Source organism: Balaenoptera physalus (assembly GCF_965194825.1).
Source record: "Balaenoptera physalus genome assembly, chromosome: 13".
Lineage (NCBI taxonomy): Eukaryota > Metazoa > Chordata > Mammalia > Artiodactyla > Balaenopteridae > Balaenoptera > Balaenoptera physalus.
This window is the reverse complement of record NC_138892.1, coordinates 41,047,267-41,065,895: the sequence shown is the minus strand read 5'-3', so window position 1 is coordinate 41,065,895 and position 18,629 is coordinate 41,047,267. Positions and strand designations below refer to the sequence as shown.

The 18,629-nt window shown below is 37.7% G+C and overlaps 2 long non-coding RNA genes across 2 annotated transcripts in view; one reads left to right on the top strand and one right to left on the bottom strand.

The window, feature by feature from the left end:
* LOC309640440 overlaps window positions 1-18,629 on the bottom strand; it is a 676,795-nt gene that overhangs the window by 67,321 nt on the left and 590,845 nt on the right. The gene's annotated exons all lie outside the window — the stretch shown is intronic.
* Window positions 8,782-18,629, top strand: part of LOC309640452 — a 180,942-nt gene continuing 171,094 nt past the window's right edge. Inside the window, exons 1-2 of the long non-coding RNA XR_014252235.1 lie at window positions 8,782-8,863; window positions 8,897-9,860. This is a non-coding gene — a long non-coding RNA (uncharacterized lncRNA). The remainder of the gene's footprint in view (window positions 8,864-8,896; window positions 9,861-18,629) is intronic.

Sequence of the window (18,629 nt, the reverse complement as noted above, 5' to 3'; positions counted from 1 at the left end):
CTTTCTTCAGCATCAATCAGGAGTTTTATTAACTAGCTTGAGAAAAAGATGTCTATTATACTGGGGCACGCTCAGAAACTGGAAATGATTAATACCCCAAACACACATTACGGTTTAAGTAAAATGAATGAGTTATCCTATCAAATAAAATTATACTTGGTACTAATGTTATCTGAAATGCAAACCTGAAAATAAAATTTCTATATGCCATTAGCACAAAACAATAGTGGAGGAAAGTTTTCGGGTGAGCCAGTTGGCGGGTGTAACCATGCGAGAGCAATTCCTGTGTTTCTCCTTGCAGGACACCATGGATTTGCAGCATGCTCTGGAAATTTCCTTCTCACAGAATGATTTACAGAAGATTTTACCAGCCAGGCAAATATTGATACTGCCAGAAGCCGGCCTACAGTTATATTGTGACTATTAATTTCAAAGAAAGGTCAAGTTGCAGATCAGGTCTCAACATTACTAAGGCAAAAATGGAATAGGAGTTTGAACATATCATAGGAAAATACTGTAAACAATTTTATTTATTTATTTATTCATTCATTTTAGGCTGCGTTGGGTCTTTGTTGCTGCTCGTGGGCTTTCCCTAGTTGCGGCGAGCGGGGTCTACTCTTCGTTGTGGTGCGCGGGCTTCTCATTATGGTGGCTTCTCTTGTTGAGGAGCACAGGCTCTAGGCACGAGGGCTTCAGTAGTTGTGGCACGTGGGCTCTGTAGTTGTGGCTCGTGGGCTCCAGAGCACAGGCTCAGTAGCTGTGGCGCATGGGCTTAGCTGCTCTGTGGCACATGGGATCTTCCCGGACCAGGGCTTGAACCTGTGTCCCCTGCAACGGCAGGCGGATTCTTAACCACTGCACCACCAGAGAAGTCCCTGTAAACAATTTAAAATCATTACCATTTATTGGGAAATCAACCCATGTTAATTTGAAGAAGAAAAAGATCTTGTGGCAAAACAGGTGTAACTTCTAGCATATTATAATGTTAACAATATCATAGAGATCTTTCTACAAGGTAGTGTAACCAATTTTTAGAAGGTCTACAAAAATATCTATTAAGTAATTTTATATTACTCTTCATGTAGAACAAGGAACCTAAACTGAAGAAAAAGTGGAATCCCAGAATCAACACTACTTTTCAATCAAAGGGAACAATTTAGTTAAATGGATGCCTTTTTTTTTTTTTTTTTTAATTTTATTTATTTATGGCGTGTTGGGTCTTCATTTCTGTGCGAGGGCTTTTCTCTAGTTGTGGCAAGTGGGGGCCACTCTTCATCGCGGTGCGCGGACCTCTCACTATCGCGGCCTCTCTTGTTGCGGAGCACGGGCTCCAGACGCGCAGGCTCAGTAATTGTGGCTCACGGGCTTAGTTGCTCCGCGGCATGTGGGATCTTCCCAGACCAGGGCTCGAACCCGTGTCCCCTGCATTGGCAGGCAGATTCTCAACCACTGCGCCACCAGGGAAGCCCCTGGATGCCTTTTTAATATGTATGGGACACTAATTGGAAAATTCCAAAAGAAACAACAGTGATACTGTGATCGTTCTGTTTTATGTACACTTTAGCATTTCTAAACAGATATTAAGAATCATCTGTGGCCTCTAAAGGTAAGACATTTATTTTATCTATTGACCATCCATTATCTTAGGAGTGCATTGAGTATACAAATGGCTGATTTCAAGCCATAATACGTGCTAATGAAAGGATAACATTTCTCCTCGCCCCACATTTTGGCCTTAGGCCATAGGGGATAGAAATTTCACCTGGGAAGAGCTGCTGAGGGACTCTCTCTCCATCTCCACCCCCAAGGTAAGGGCCTTGCACAAGTAATGGCCTAGTATTCTGGAAAGGAGGGGTGGGGTGACGTGACCAAGTCAAAGTCTAAACAAGTTGTGTTTGTAAAAACCTCATGTAAAGATTATTAGCCAGGTTTCCCTCAGGTTTTCTCCAGGGTCCTAACCTGCTCTTAAAAGCTCTACCCTTTACTTGAACCCGCCCAAAGTGGGAGTACTTATGTGAATGGTAATACAAGCAGCTGCTCACATTTATCTGCCAAGGAGGGCAGAATGGTCTCAAATCTACTTGTGTACAGATCCAGTTCACCAGCTTTTATGCAGTAAGCATCCCTGGGCAGGGTCTCTGCAAGCAGTGGGAGGAGATTTTGGAAAGATGTTGAAGTTCCCCAGCTTCTCCACCTGCAATCGAATGAGTCCAACTGTCTTCTGTCTTCAAATTGGCATTTATGTGTGTGATGGTGAAGAAGGGTAGCTAGGAAATCTTGATAGCATCTTTAATAGAACCCATATATGTCCACTTCTAACTACAACAGAAAGATTAAACAAAAAAAGGTAGATAGTAAGGGACTTGAAGCCAGCTAGCTCTCATATCTTTTTAGTTGTCTTTGTTCTTAGAATTCTATTCATAATTCACTGCCTTGAACATAATAGGTGTTCAATTAAAGGTGCTGAATAGATAAGGAGAGTCTTATAAGGCCCGCAAGAAAAGGTACTTATTAATTAATCATTTTTATATTTAAAAACCACTTTAGCCAAAGAACATTATTATTGGGACCATGAAATGAGAATAAATTTATTTCCAAGGCCACTTGGAATAATCTTCCAAAATTTGTTTACCACAAGAGAAACTACCTCTTATGGAATTTCTGAACTTAACTGTATTTACTGTTTGTTATTGAAGCTAGAGAACGTATGGGAATGCCAATTTTTGCCGCCTATTTTAAAGATACGTCCTCAATCAAGAATAAATGAAGCACATCTGTGGATGCATTCAACAAATAGTTTAAAGAAAATAATCATTCCCAATTTATTTTTAGGAAAAAATGTAACAGAAAATTTCCTTCCTCTTGATTTACCTCAATGACCTCAAAGTAACAAGTGCAGAAAACATCCACAAAGCCAATAAACTGTCTCTATTAATGCACTTACGCATTTCATCACCTTATGCTTTCACCCATTATCCAAAATGTGGATAATTTTTATTTGCATTTCAAATCAAAAGATTATTTCTTTTAAGGATGCTTTTAAGTGATGACCATAAGAAGCACATTGTATAGTTTGTTACATTACAAGATGGAAAAACGCTTCCATCTGAGCTCATTCACCTCACCTAAGTTATAACAGAGGCTGCAAACTAATACCTTCTTGACTGATAAGGTACTAAGTGACCTACCAATGATTTTTTTAAAATTGTAATTGCTTACTGTATTAGTTTTCTGTTGCTGGATAACAAACAACCATGTAGCTAGTGACCTAAAATCACACCCATTTATTATCTCATAGTCTGTAAGTCGTAAGTTAGGCTGGGCTCAGTTCAGTTCTCTGCTTAGGGTCTCACAAGACCAAGATGAAAGTGTTGGCTAAGATGAGCTCTTCCTTGAAGGATCTGAGGAAGAATTTGCTTCTAAGCTCATTCAGGTTGTTGGCTGAATTCAGTTCCTTGTGGTTGCAGGACTGAAATCCCTATTTTCTTGCTGGGACCACTCTCAGCTCCTAAAGGCTTCTGGGTTCTTGGGCATGGCCTTCTATAGCTCCAAAGCCAGCAAAGGCTGTCATATCTACCCTTGTCCTGCTTTCCCCCTCTGATGCTATGTCATTAGATTAGATCAACCTTTTGCCCCATAATATGAAAGTCATGGAAAAAGTATCACATTAGCAGATCCTATTCACATTCAAAGGGGATGGGATGATACACGGAAGGTCATTGGGAGTCATTCTTAAAATTATGCCTGCCATATTTACCAACATTTAAACATCAGGGTACTTCATACAGATATCCAGAAATCTGGTTTCTCTTAAAAGGAGAATTTCCAGCAACATTGGGTCACATTCCACCATTACAGTTGGCTAGACCTGACAAGTGATAGCCTCTTTCAGGAGAGCATTCACCAATCGCCATTCATGTACATCCACCCACTTTCACTCTGTACCTATTTCTGTTTTCAACAACTGCCTTACAAAATAAACAATACTGCAACACAACCTTCCTGACAGAGTACATATTCATACCTCTTCAAACCTAAATTTATCCTGGAAACTCAATGATATCTGCGCTTTGACAATAACAAGATAATCTCAAGCTGGCACTGATGTTCCTTTGCCTCTCAAGACTGATTCTTGTAATAACATTTCAATAAACTTAGTAATTCTGAGCATGTACCATCTTTTGGTCTGATAAGTGAATAATCGTGCACAAATTAAATGCTACCACTGAATTAGCCCATGCAAAAGACACAAATGTACTCTCAGTGGACAAATGTATTCCTGTGTAATCATGACAGCAGCAGAAAATGGAATCTGTCATAAAAAATAAATCATCCAAGAGTCAGACCATGTTCACACAACTCAGAACTAAATTTCATTTTCCTTGTTCTTTAGCTAAAAGTCTAAACAAACACTTATAAAACAGTCTGACAGATCACATTGTTCATCAAAGTTGGATTCTACAGCCTCAGAATTCAGATGTCTGAAACCGTGGCAGCTGGGAGACCCACTGCTTCTTGTGTGCTGGTCTCTCTGTGATCACACCTTCATTCAGTTAGGTTTTCCAGTTTCAGAAGGCACAGAGTGCAGAGAGGTGGTGCAAAGCCTATTGGCTGCTTGTTTTGGGGGGAGTATGGGAGGGAAGTCTGGAGGTGATAAGGGTTGAAGTAATGGAATTAGCTAAAGGTTGTTGTGGGCGAGATTGTGGAGGTGCTACTTGTCAGGGTAAGACGTTCAGAAATTATCTTATGGCAGCCAGGGAATCTCATTTACGGCAACAGAAGAGTACAGTAGTTAGAAGTCAGTCTTTGGAGCCAGACTATGTGGGTTCAAATCCCACCTCTGCCACTTCCTAGCTATACGACTTGGGGTGAATTATTTTTATACTCTGTCTTAAAATCTTAATGTAAAATGGGGATGACAATGAAGATGTGTTAATATATTTACAGCATTTAGAACAGTGCCTGATACATAGTAACAATCCAGGATATGTTAGCCATCACTACTACTCTAACAGTCCACGTTGGGGCTAACACTGAGATAAAAGAAGGAAATAAGAAACCACAAAGAAAACTTGTTGGAAAATAACAAACAATTTTTGTCCCTTTAAATATGCATATTAGATTCCTCTGTGCTGCCGGGAAGAGGCACACTTGATTTGCCTCAGTTAATTAGACTTTATTTTAAACCTATTTTGCTTCTTTCTGCCTCAGGTCTAATGTTTATGCAAGACTTACTGCCATATAGCTCTTCATCTCTTTGCTTCTGTTCTCTCTACTAACTTATTTTCTTGCTAAGTGCTTCACATTTAAATTTAAAAGAAAGGATGTGAGTGGTTTTCCCAATCACCATTAAGTGTGGCTCTTTCAGCTGTGCCTAGCATGGCAGAGAAAACACTTGTAAACCTGTGTTTCCCCTACTGCATGCTTGTGAAGGTAGGTTGCAGATAAATACATTATTTTGCTGTCTCTTCTGTTTTTAAGGTCATTGGTGCTTCAGGTTGTGGTGATGAAGAGTCTGTGAGAGAAAAGACAGAAGGGACAACAGCTTTATTGCCAAACTTTTCAACAATAGCAATGAGGAATGAATAGCTAATTTACTCAGGGGTCGCTGACTCAAAGAACGGCTCTTGTGAAAGCAACATATTGTAGGTGGCATGGGAGAAGGGGAGAAAGCAGGACATGGAACGGCATAGAGGATGGGAATAGTTCTTGTGTCAGAATAATGAGAGGCTCAGGAGTGTTTCATAATATTAGAGAATAGAAGAAGATGGGGAATTTTAGTAAGAGTTCTTGTTGACTATGTACATGGATCCTTCTTTTGTTCTTTGAGAGATTAGGCAAAGATTGGAAACATCATTTGAACCATGCTTCTTTGATTGTGAAACTTCCCTAGCCTAACCATGTGGAACACAGTTTAAATAGGATTATACAAGGGACAGGCAAAGAGGAGTTTGGGCACGGACATCACTCTGAGGCTCCCTAGAAGGGAGCAGTTTAATTAGATTATTCAGTACAGCAATGGATCCTGGAATTCCAAACACCATGCTGATTCTGTTACCTTCTTTGTGAGCATAATATGAATTTAATTACTTGACAAAGGATTTTTTTCAAAATATGAAATTATAAAATAACATTTGGCAACTAACAGATGTTTTAAATGCATACCTTTTGAAATCAACAAAAATTGAACTAGATACTTGCATTTGGTTTCTAAATGTGCCCTCAAGAGATCTTGTGTTCAAATGTATAGATGCTCTAGGCAGTAGAGAGATGTGATTAAAACATCTGGTCCAGACAAAGATTGAAACAAATTCAAATGCGGGCTTTTCCACTCATTAGCTCCATTGCTTTAGATAAGTTAACTTATAGTGGATTTACATTATGTACACAAATTCTTTGATATTCTTCAAGAGTTGGAGCCCAATTTCCCTCCAGTTGAGCTTCTGCTGAATGTAGTGACTTACTTCTAATAAATAAAGAGAAAGTGACATGTTTGGATTTAGAGAGTAGGTCATAAAAAGCACTTCAACCTCCTCTCTTGGATTGCATGCTCTAGAGAAACCCAGTTGCCATGTGTAAGAACACAGCAAGCAGCCCTATGGAGAGGTCCATTTGGTGTGAAGCCAAGGCCTTCTGCCAACAACCTTGTGAGTGAGCCATTTTAGAGTTAATCCTTTAGCCCCTGTCAGGCCTTCAGATGACTGCAGCCCCAGCAAACATCTTCACTGCAGCTTCATGAAACCCTGGACCAGAGCCACCCAGCTAAGCTGCTCTCCAATTCCTGACCCATGCAAACTGTGTGAACAAAAAAATGCTTATTGTTTTAAGTTACTAAATTCTGTGGGTAATTTTTGTTACACAAGAAGTCATTTTGGTAATATATGGAAGCCAGCATTTGACAGGGGTTCAGGAAAAACATCTAACTGTCCTGGCCATTACAGTAGCTGCTAGCCACATGTAGCTATTTAAATTTGAATTAAAGTTAAATAAAATTTAATATTCAATTGACCAGTCACATTAGCTACATTTCAAGTAACTCTATAGCCACATGGGACTATTGTATTGGATAATGCAGATATGGAACATTTTCATTATCACAGAAAGTTCAATTAGTGTTTCTCTAGAGCAATGAGGCTCAAATGGGAACCTGCAAAGACTTAGGAAAACATGGATACATTTTGTGATCTTTATTTGGATTTAAATATTTGAGATGTTTGGCATGATGATTATTTTTTTAAAAAATGCATTCCAGATCATTTGGACCACTGTCTTAAAGCCAAATATTGCTAACTGATTTCTGTTCGTGATTTAAGACCTTGAATTTGGGTGTTTATAATGGAGTTCCAACCAGGCAGTGCTACTCTAAATGTTGAGGGCCATTGATAAAAGAACAGAGTTTAAGTCTCTGCATAAACAATGGGCACTTAAGATGTCTGTGATATCAACCTATGGTGTCAAACATGCTGACTGAAAGTTCAGTCATGGGAAAATCGGTTTATCAGCATAACACACTGAGAAGTCAGTGATTCACTTTAAGCAAAACAGCATTCTCTACATATGAAATTTATCCTCTTAATTTGACTATTATTGATTATATACTTTTGTTTGTATTTGTAATTATCTTTGACCTTATAAATGGATAGTGGCTATACATGCAAATATAGTGTTATACTTAACCATGGTTGTCCCATTGTAAAACATTATTATGATCATACTGAGATTCCATGATATCTTTCTCCTTAAAAAGTGTACCTCTATGACTCAGATTTGGAAAACAAAAATCCTAGAGATATTCCATTCATCTCAATTTGCAATTCCTAATTTCTGTGTATCCGAGTATAAATTCTTGAGCAAAAGATCCTGATTGGTCCAGCTTGAATCATGTATCCCCACTTGTCCAGTGAGCTATGATTAGGATGGCAGGTTCACACTAGTTAAATATTTCTCTCAGGCCAACTCATATTAATTGAGGTACTTTACAAAGAAGAAAACCTGGGGAGATACCCACAAGTTGCCATCTACAACGCTATTAACCATTAGAGATGAGAATCATGCCTGGAAAAGAAGTCTAGTTTTCCTTTCAGTTAGCAGACTTACATTTTACCCGAGCCTTCACAGAAAAGAATACCTAAGCCTGAATGACCGGGCTGGGGGTACCTATTTTCTGCACAGTAACAAGCCCATGAGGGAGGTATTTTTAAATGGGGAACCTCTCCTTGCACTTCACAGCATATCCAGTAGGTGGCCCTGCCTACGCTTTTGCAAATGCCCGTGAGTACAAGCGCTTCTTTGATGGTGCATTTCATTAGCTCTGTGAGACACCTAACTACTTGCAGAGAACAGGCTTCTAAAGAGAGAAAGGCTTTGATGAATGCAGTAGCCTTATATTAAGTTATCGGCATACCTTTTGTTATGTTGATTGTGCCCTGATTTTTATTTGAACCGGATGAAAAATAAAAAGGGCTGAATTTCTCCCTCAGCTATGCCCGTGCAATTCTTTCCAAGAGCTCACAGAGCTAGGTCAACCCTTGCTGGGTAAAACAGGTTGGCCTTGGGGCATGCTGTTTTCTCCAGTGTCCTCTTTTCCTGCGTCGTGGAGTGGCCTTGAGAAATGCCTCTAGAGCCCTGCTATTTATGGGGGCAACCAAACTGCCTTTAGTCACTGCCAATCTCAGTTTCACTGCTCTTGATTCCTCTTTTCCTCCTCTCCTCCCTCAAATCCATTTGCAAAAGGCTTCTGTCATCTTCCACTCTGCCTTGTCACCTTCCCAGGTTCCTGCATTCTTCATCCTTGCTTAGTTTATTTCCCTTTAATTTAAACCCATATCTATTTTTCACTTAGCCTTTTGAGAAGTCTCTCCAGGTTTTTCCTTAGCCTTTTGAGAAGTCTCTCCAGGTTTTTCCTCTTAAAGGTGTTGCAATTAGCTTTTTTAAGTGCTACTGACTTCCCATTGGTGGCATCCATTTAGATGGTAATGTTATCTTTGTGACATGTTTATTCAAAGGGGGAACAGGGCCTGCAGAGGTCTGAAAGGCAGGAGTTCCCATTTTCTCACAAAATTATTTCCTGAAACTTAGAATAAATCAGATCTTCTTGAAATGCATCCTATTTCCCATAGGAACAATTGTAGGACTGGGTAAGTCACATAGGTGATAACAGACACTTAGTTATGTAAAACACATTTGGGTCACATTCAAGTTCCTAGCAATTCTAGAAGAGTTAGAACAAATGCACCTGATTCTTTGGGGACCCCAGTAAGAAATGAAGTGAAATGAAATCTTACTACGTGTTATATAGTATTAGCTCTCTCATTTCAGTTTTTTAAATAATATTTTGTATGTGTGTCTCAACACTCATAACTAGAATAGAAACAGTGGATTAGGTTAAGGTACTTAGCATAATGCCTTCTACCTCCATAATGATTTAACATAGCAAAGTTAGGTGGAAATGCTCTAAATAGGCACACCTGAATCAATTATGCTTGTTTCTAGTACAAAGATGTCTCATTTCTTAAAATATTGTCAACAGCCAAACTCTGCACACTGAGTGAAAAAAAAAGCAGAAAGATAAGTTTATTACAAGGGTTTCAACCTGCAAGCTGAGAAATTCAAGGCTACAGGAGCAATGAGTTCTGAGTTGCTCACAGCCTAGGGAGTTTTTATGGGATACACGTGGAAGTTACTTGGCTTTTTCAGCTGATTGGTTGGCTGGTGGTCTCCTTCCTCATTTGGAACCGGGTAGCTGAGTCAGGGGAGCAAGGCAGTCCAGAGATGGCGTAAACAGACTTGGCGTTTGGGGACCGGCTGGCATCCTCTGCTGATTTCTGAGAAGCGCTGTAAATTCCTGCAACTTCTGTTAGGTAAAGTTAACTTTCATTTTCTTTAATGCGCCCGCATTGCTTTAAATGGCCAACTCCATTTTGTCTCAGACGTAAGCAACTGTGTTTTAGTTTGGTTCAACAACGTTAAAAAAATAAAATTCTACCCATGTGTAGAGCTGGGTCACTGGACATGAAGGATCTATTGAAATTTTATATTGGTAAAAAAACAGAATTCAACTGAGAACATTTGAGGATCGTGTTGGCTTTGTTCGGTGATTCGTGAATCGGGCAGCATGCAATCTAGCAGATAGAAAGGAGCTCTGAGGAGCCATACGAAATGAAAGAATTGTGGGCAGAAGGGAGCAGGAACAAGAAAGTTATACTACACTAAAAATCATGTTGGTTATTGCAAGGTCATGTTCCTTTAAGGGATGGCAGGGGTCTGTCCAGCAGCTTACCTAACTAATGCTTATCAGGTGATTCCTAATTGACTGGTTTAAGATTCCATTTCTGGAAGAGAAGAAACTAATTAACTCATCTCAGTTTGGCGACACTGGGCTTAGCATAAGCAACTCCATTTTGTGCCTATTTGCTTGTTTTTAACAATATGCTTGCTAAAGTGAACATCAATTAAAATCACCGAATGGTATTTTTATTGATATTTTAGATTACAGAAGATTTATTTTAAAGGGCCATATCTTTTCTTTTTTTTTTTCTGTACAAATAACAACTTTATTTGTCCACACCAGGATTAAGTTACTTAACAGAGAGACAGAGGGTGGTGGGAGGTTGACATCCACAGCACCATTTATGTCACGGGCTTCTGCAGGCACCGCATCACTCTACCGTGGTACCACGTAAAGAGCCATATCTTTTGATTGTTGATTCCTTTTTAATAAACTATCCAAAGGAGTTTGTACAGATAATTTCCCCATAGTTAATGTTCGGAGTCTTTTTGTTGACCTTTTAGTGGCATTCACATCTGTGGTCATGATTTTCAAAACAATATCTGAAAGACTGAATATATCAGTAAAGTATTTTAATAGTTAATGTGAGTTCTTAGAATGCCTTTTGGCAATGAATATATTCTTACGTTTTGTAGTTAAATTGACAGTCAATTTATTAGAGTTCCACATTCAAAAATCATGTTTTCCTTTGGCCTTTAAGCTATTTTTCACAAATTTTATCTTGTCACGTATAAATCTAATAAATTCCATTTGAGAAAGCACAGTCACCTCTCCTCTTTTACTTATCCTTTAATTAAATTTGATTAGCTCAAGTCTAATGGTTTAAACTCTCTTAAACAATGAATTCCTTGAGCAACTTTGTTAATTAAATCCCCTGAAATATTTTAAACAGAATTTATAATTTTAATATCTTCAATTTTTAAGCACCAACTTGACAAACTCTTGGTGCCTGAAGATGCCAAAAATGGTTTACCTGCTCCTTGCCTGAGTTTGAAACCTATTTATTTATTTTTTAGTTGATTAATTTAACAAATACTTTTATAGTGCTTACTCTCTCAGGCTGCTCTATCCCGTAGTCAAGAAGATCTTTTATTCCCAAGGTTACCAGATAAACAATTCACTCCTCTTCCCCTGGAGGGGAGGGGATGGGACAGGGGAGTTATCCACTGGAGCACCTGCAGATGAAAAGGTGAAATCAAGGGAAACATGTTCCCTCACTCACCCAGTCAACACACACATACTCAAAACCTCTGGTCTTGTATTCCTGTTACTCTTTGGGCTTATTCATTAAAGCTATGCTCAAGCAGGGCTCTGAGTGTCTCCATCAGTGGGGGACATCTGTGTGTGGCCTCTTCAAATAAACTCGTACCTGATGGTAGAGGAAAAGATGACTTTAAGACTATTACAGTAAGAATCAAGACTGTTGTAAGAAGGGATAGAGAATGAACTAAATTTCACTGAAACAAAAGGTGAGAGAGTTTTAAGCACTGAGCTGAGCTAGAGGGAAAGTACTGGAGGACTTTTGGTGGAGTCGGTCAATGTGATTAAGCCACCTGAGGTTGCTAATTGGTGCTTATCACGAAGTTAGGCTCCTATCCTCTCACAGAGACTGGGAGATTGAGGCTTCATCTTTCTTCTTTTTTTACAAAATTTATTTTATTGAAGTATAGTTGACTTGCAGTGTTGCGCTAATTTCTGCTGTACAGCAAAGTGATTCAGTTATACGTATGTATACATTCTTTTTCATATACTTTTCCATTATGGTTTATCACAGGATATTGAATCTAGTTCCCTGTGCTATACAGTAGGACCTTGTTGTTTACTCATTCTATATATAGTAGTTTGCATCTGCTAATCCCAAACTCCCAATCCATCCCTCTCCCCCTCCCCCTCCCCCTCCCTCTTGGCAACCACAAGTCTGTTCTCTATGTCTGTGAGACTGTGTTTCATAGATAAGTTCATTTGTGTGACGTTTTAGATTCCACATATAAGTGATATTATATGGTATTTGTCTTTCTCTTTCTGGCTTACTTCACATAGTATGATCATCTCTAGGTCGATCCATATTGCTGCAAATGACATTATCTCATTCTTTTTTATGGCTGAGTAGTATTCCATTGTGTATATATATGTACCACATCTTCTTTATTCGTCCATCTGTTGATGGACATTTAGGTTGTTTCCATGTCTTAGCTCTTGTGCATAGTGCTGCTATGAACATAGGGGTGCATGTATCTTTTTGAATTATAGTTTTGCCTCGATATATGCCCAGGAGTGGGATTGCTGGATCCTATGGCAACTCTAGTTTTAGTTTTCTGAGGAACCTCCATACTGTTTTCCATAGTGACTGCACCAGTTTACATTCCCACCAACAGTGTAAGAGGGTTTCCTTTTCTCCACACCCTGTCCAGCATTTGTTATTTGCAGACTTTTTAATGATGGCCATTCTCACTGTGTGAGGCGGTACCTCGTTGAAGTTTTGATCTGCATTTCTCTAATAATTAGTGATGTTGAGAATCTTTTCATGTGAGGCTCCATCTTTCTTGATGATTACATTTCAAAGGGATGGCTCTGCATAGGTCCCTGAGAAAAAAAATTATTTTTTTAAATTTTTTTATACAGCAGGTTCTTATTAGTTATCCATTTTATACATGTTAGTGTATATGTGTCAATCCCAATCTCCCAATTCAGCACACCACCACCTCCCACCCCCCGCCACTTTCCCCCCCTTGGTGTCCATACGTTTGTTCTCTGCATCTGTGTCTCAATTTCTTCCCTGCAAACCGGTTCATCTGTACTATTTTTCTAGGTTCCTTTTATATCTAAAAGGGTCAGAGAAAGGAATAAGTAGAAGATTGTAGAAGATTTATATCTTAAACGGTCAGAGAAAGGATTAAGTAAATGCTCTAAGAAAAGGGATATCAGGAGCCTATAGTTAGGAAGAAAACTGTCTAAAATTTAGTTAAGCTGAGGAGTTAGACCTCAGGTGGGTAGTGTCAGTTCTCACCCATAAGGCTCAGAAGTGGCTAAAAACAGTAGCCCAATAAATCAAATCTGAGTCACTCTGTACCCAAGGAGAAAGAATGAGAAAGAGGCAGCTATTCTCTTGTCCAGGCTAATATTTAGGGGTGCCTAAGAGCTATTTGTGTAATAGATCACCGTAGATCTAATCTCTTCTTTAATGTACTTAAAGTTTTCATTATATCCTTCTTCTGCTTCCTCCCATCTCTCAAATGCCACTTCATCCTCTTCTAGGAGGTGCTTAAAGAAGGTAATAAGAACAGAAGTGTATGCTGATACTTGTTATTCTGATATATTTAATGAGCATTATAAAGGGTGGAATTTTGATTCTTGATTGAAACATAGTATTACAAATTAACTTACTAAGATCTATGTTCTGAAGAAGAGGAAGCATTCCCTTTAAGAAAAATTCGTACCTGGAGAGTTTAATCTTTTTAAAAAACTTTCTCCAGCAGTCTTCTTCATGATATACTGAGCTTTTGTACCAACCTGCCATTTAATATTTCAGTTCTTAGAAGGCAGCTAAACCTAATGAGGGCAGAGTTATCAGTTTTGATTTAATAAAAGCAGTGACCCTCATGTGGAAGGTGAGAAGAGGTGGACTCTATCCATAAGGGAGGAAATTAAATTTTCAAATTTTGATTCATTCTGGAATCCACACTTTTTGGGGCTAAGTTGATAAGATACTTTACCTGAAGAAAACCAGATTTAATAAAATGTAAATGTAAGTATATGCTAATTGAAAAAGTTAGAAAGTGTTAGAAAATCAATTCATTTTGTAAGTGCAGTGACAAAGAAGGTACTGCAAGGGGATTTATGTAAATATAATAAAGCATTTATCTTGCAAACTTGTTAAACAGCAGTAGGCACTTTAGGAGGTGAAAATAATTAGTTCCTCAGCTCCCATGTGAGCCCAAGTCATTGTTACAATTATATTTATTTATTACTTCAAAATGACTTTTTATTTCAGTGCAACACAGACTTAGAAACCTATAATCACATCACATTTTTCCTAATAATTTTTGTTTGTATTTAATATACAAACAATAAATTCCCATCTTTCATAATGTTATTGACCTTTTATCTCTCCTTAAGAAGGCACAGTAGCACTGAGAGTTATCTTCTTGTAGACAAGGTCATTTTAGAAACAACCACTCCTCTCCCTAGCCCCACTCTAATACATTATCTAAATTTCACTCTGTGATTTTATTTTTTTTAGAATGGACATAAGACCTTGTCACTCCCTTTCTTAAAAGTCTTCTAAGGCTTCACAATTATCCAGCATAAACTTTCAGTAAGGCAACTCATAACTCATAATTAATCAAAAATCATCCTACACTAATTGCCCCCACCTTGAACTTTGCATTCAATCAGATGAACTCTTATGTGCCCTTAAACATGTTGCCTATGTTACAGAACACAACTTCATGTGCCCAATGCACAGTAAGGCCAAATAAAACAAACTGTCAGAGTTTAGAGCAGAGAAAGTTTTGTTGCAGGACCAAGCAAGAAAAATGGGTGGCTCATGCTCAAAAACCCTGTACTCCTTGATGGTTTTCTGGGAGAAGATTTTATAGGCAAAATTTCGGGTGAGGGCTGCAGGGTGTGTGACTTTCTTCTGATTGGGTGGTGGTAAGGTGCGGTGCTCTAGGAATCTTGTTCTCAGCCTGACGTTACCATCCTCCACCTGGGTGGAGGTCTTAGTTCCTGTAGAAGAATTCAAAGATATTGTTATGTATATCCCTTGAGGAGGAACTGGGGCCGGGGCCCAAGGCTACACTATTGTTTCTTGATTGTTCCTCCTTTGTTTATTCATTCCCTCCCTTCCGTGATTAGGTGATTAGCTACTGTTTGAATTTGCTCTTTAGTGTTCAGGAAGGTCTAGGAGGCTGAAGCTTTTATCCTGCAAATAAGAAGCGGGGGACAGGAAAGGCTTTGTACCTAGGAGGGTCCCACAGGGTCTTGATCGGTTTCAATCACATTGGCCTTAAGTTCTTCTTACCCCCAACTTCTTTTTCACCCTAGGCCTTCGCAAGTGCTAATTCCTGTGTTCAGAACACTTCTCACGTCTTCCTGTCTTGTTAATTCATTTTCACTATTCACATCTCAGCTTAAGTCTAACTTTTCCAGTAGCCTTTCTTGAGTTCCCAAAACAGTTCAAATTTCCCCCTTTTGTGACTTTTCCACCCTAACCACCACATACCTTAGCACCATGGTAGGCTTCTTTATAACACTTTACATAGGTACCAATTTGTTACTCCAAAAGCTAATCACTTTTGACCATGTTTAATAGATAAAACTTGAATTTGGCTAAGTGCACAGGAATGCAAAACCAGTACTTAGAAAATTATAGGTTTTGAGGAACTGTTACAACCCAAGGAAAGAATTTTAGGAGTTATTCTAGACTTCTAGGCGGTTCTAGACTGCATGTTGAGAGCAATGTGAATTATGTTCAGTAGAAACAAATAAATAAATAAATATCCTTGTTCCTCTGCCTATCACCACAGAAAGATGTGTTATCAGAGAAAACAGGAAATTAAACATAGGAACCATTCAATACCTTTGCTTGACTAGATTCACCAAACCAAAATGATTTCATCAAATAAGATTTGTTGCTTGATCTAGAAATATTTGTGCATAATCAAAAATTCTCAGTGTAGATAGCATATCTCCAGGTGCTAGAAACAGGAAGATATATACAGCATAGCACTCACCTTCAAAATACCACAAAAGTACGGGAGAAAGCAGTTATCTGAAGATAACTTTTAGACAATGCAGATTGCTATGATTAGCATAAGAAAGATAAAAATAATAGTGCTCTGGAAGAGAACATTTAAATTACAACTGGATTAATAAAGAGTTTAAATTAATGGTTGCTGGGTCTAGACCATCATTTCTTTTTTGCTGTTGTTACTGTTATTAAACTAAAATGCACACTTTTAAATTAAAAGCCCATAATTTATTCAGATTTTTATTCTTTAAATCAAAGAATATTCGTACAAATATAATAGCCCTTATATAATACTGTGTTTGCTTGTTTGTCTTCCTGCCAAAGTATGAAATCCTAGTGGGTGTATTCTCATTTGTCTATAGGTATATAATTTTCAAATGAATAAATAAATGTTTGAGTGAATAAAAAATGAAGATGAGGGTAAGAAGTGTGGATAAATTTCAGTTTCCTCACAAGTTTGCCTTGTTCTGAATCTAGTCCTGTCACTAAATATATTTACATTCTGATACAGACCGATATCAGAATCAGAGAATTTTTATTGGAAACTCATAGAGGTAGAAGGTATTTTAACTTTTTTTTTTTTTTAATTAATGCTCTTGAATTCTGGTGGAGACAGAAAGGTTTGAGGGGCCACAGTATATGCCAAGAGATGCAGAGACAGGAGTGAAGAGAAAAATAAGACAGAAAGTTGGGCTTTGAAGACTCACAATGAGAAAAGTAAATACCTTCCACTCTGACCTCACTCCTGGGTTTATATAGCAAAGTGCAGAAGAAGCTCCCAGGCATAGTCAGACAGAAGTCAAGTCATGGCATATTAAAATTGAGAGCAGTAAAAGTTATTATAAAAAGTCAACTTTGTTTTCTATTACCACTTCTTTTATTGACATCCTTGTATTTATAATTAAGAATTTTCCTAAATTTCAAAGCTTGTTTTTGTTCTTAAGACAGCAGTTTGTGAGCATTTTATATTAAATGAAAGAAAAAAAGAAAGCTCACGTAAGAACCTGCTTTAATTTTTTCTTTTAATTAATTTTCCACTTGTGCATGGAAACACTAAACCTTGAAGGGAATTTAAAAGTCTGTCCTATAAACATAACTCTCCAATGTCAGTTATGTTTCTTTGACTACCAGCAAACAGAAGTTGATTTTGGTGTCTTGAACAACAACAACAAAGTATTTATTGGGTAGCTATAGGCAGCGGTGTATACACTCACAGGGAAAGTTGAACAACCAGGACTCTTAAAGGATAAATCATAGGATAGTTCCAATACTTTGGGTTGCAAAAAGAAACAATTAGATTTATTTTGGACATTGCTCTTGGGATAAATCAAGAGTCCAGTCATTTTTGTTTTAAACCTTTTATTTTTAAGTAATTTTAGACTTACAGAAAATTTGCAGTTTCCATACTCTTAACCACATTGCAACTACTAATACCAGGACATGAACATTAGTGTAAGGTTATTAACTGAACTAAAGACCTCATTTGAATTTGACCTGTTTTTCCACTAATGTTTTCTATCTGTTCCAGAATTCCATCCAGGATCCCATTTTGCTTTAAAATTTTATTTCTCCTTAGTCTCCTGCAGTTTGTAATAGTTCCTCAGTTTTTCCTTAACCTTCATAACAGTCGTTTCTTGTCCTTCATGATCTTGATACTACTGAAGGTTATTGATCAATGACTGTCAAATCTTCTTCAATTTATGGATGTCTGAAGTTTTCTCATGATTGAATTGAGGTTATGCGTTTTGATAAGAATATCACAGAAATGATATTATGTCCTTCTCAGTGCATCATATCATGGGGTTCATGATATTGATAAGTTTCTTTACTGGGGATGTTGACCTCGATCACTTGCTTAAGGTGGCTTCTGCCAGATTCCTCCACTGTAAAGTTAATATTTTTTCCTTTGTAATGATGAATATCTTTGGGTGCTAATTTGATACTGCGCAAATCCACTTTCTCTTCAAATGTTTAATCAGTAATTTTAGCTTCTATCTGTTGATCTTGTCTGCAACAGTTATTACTGTGGTGTTTGCCAGTGGTGATTTTATATTTCCCTTTATATTTTTAATTGGACTTTTGTATTAAAGAGCTATCTCTTCTTCCTTATGCATTTATTTAATTGATTGTATATTTGTATCACTATGGACTCATGGAAATTTATTTTTTATGGGTTATAACTTAATACTTTTTTGTTTTGTTTTGTTTTTTTGAGGGTGGGGGCTCAAATTATTCTAGTTTTGGCCATTATGAATTGCTTCAGATTGGTGCCTGTTTTTGAGAAGTATTTTGTTTTGAATACTTTCATACTATCTGATATTACATAATTTTTAGTTTTATCTTATATTTCACTGCCCCAGTCCTGGAATCAACTATTTCCCTAAGGATCCCTGGTTCTTTTTATTGGAAGATAGTGTTTAGAAACCAAGATCTGGGCACTATGTGTGTGCATTGCTACTGGGATGTCATATATATATATATACACACACATATACATATATATGTATACTAATTCAGGCATACTCAAATATCTATATATAGGTATCCATCTCCTTGTATATATATATTAAAACCATGAATTTTCTCTGA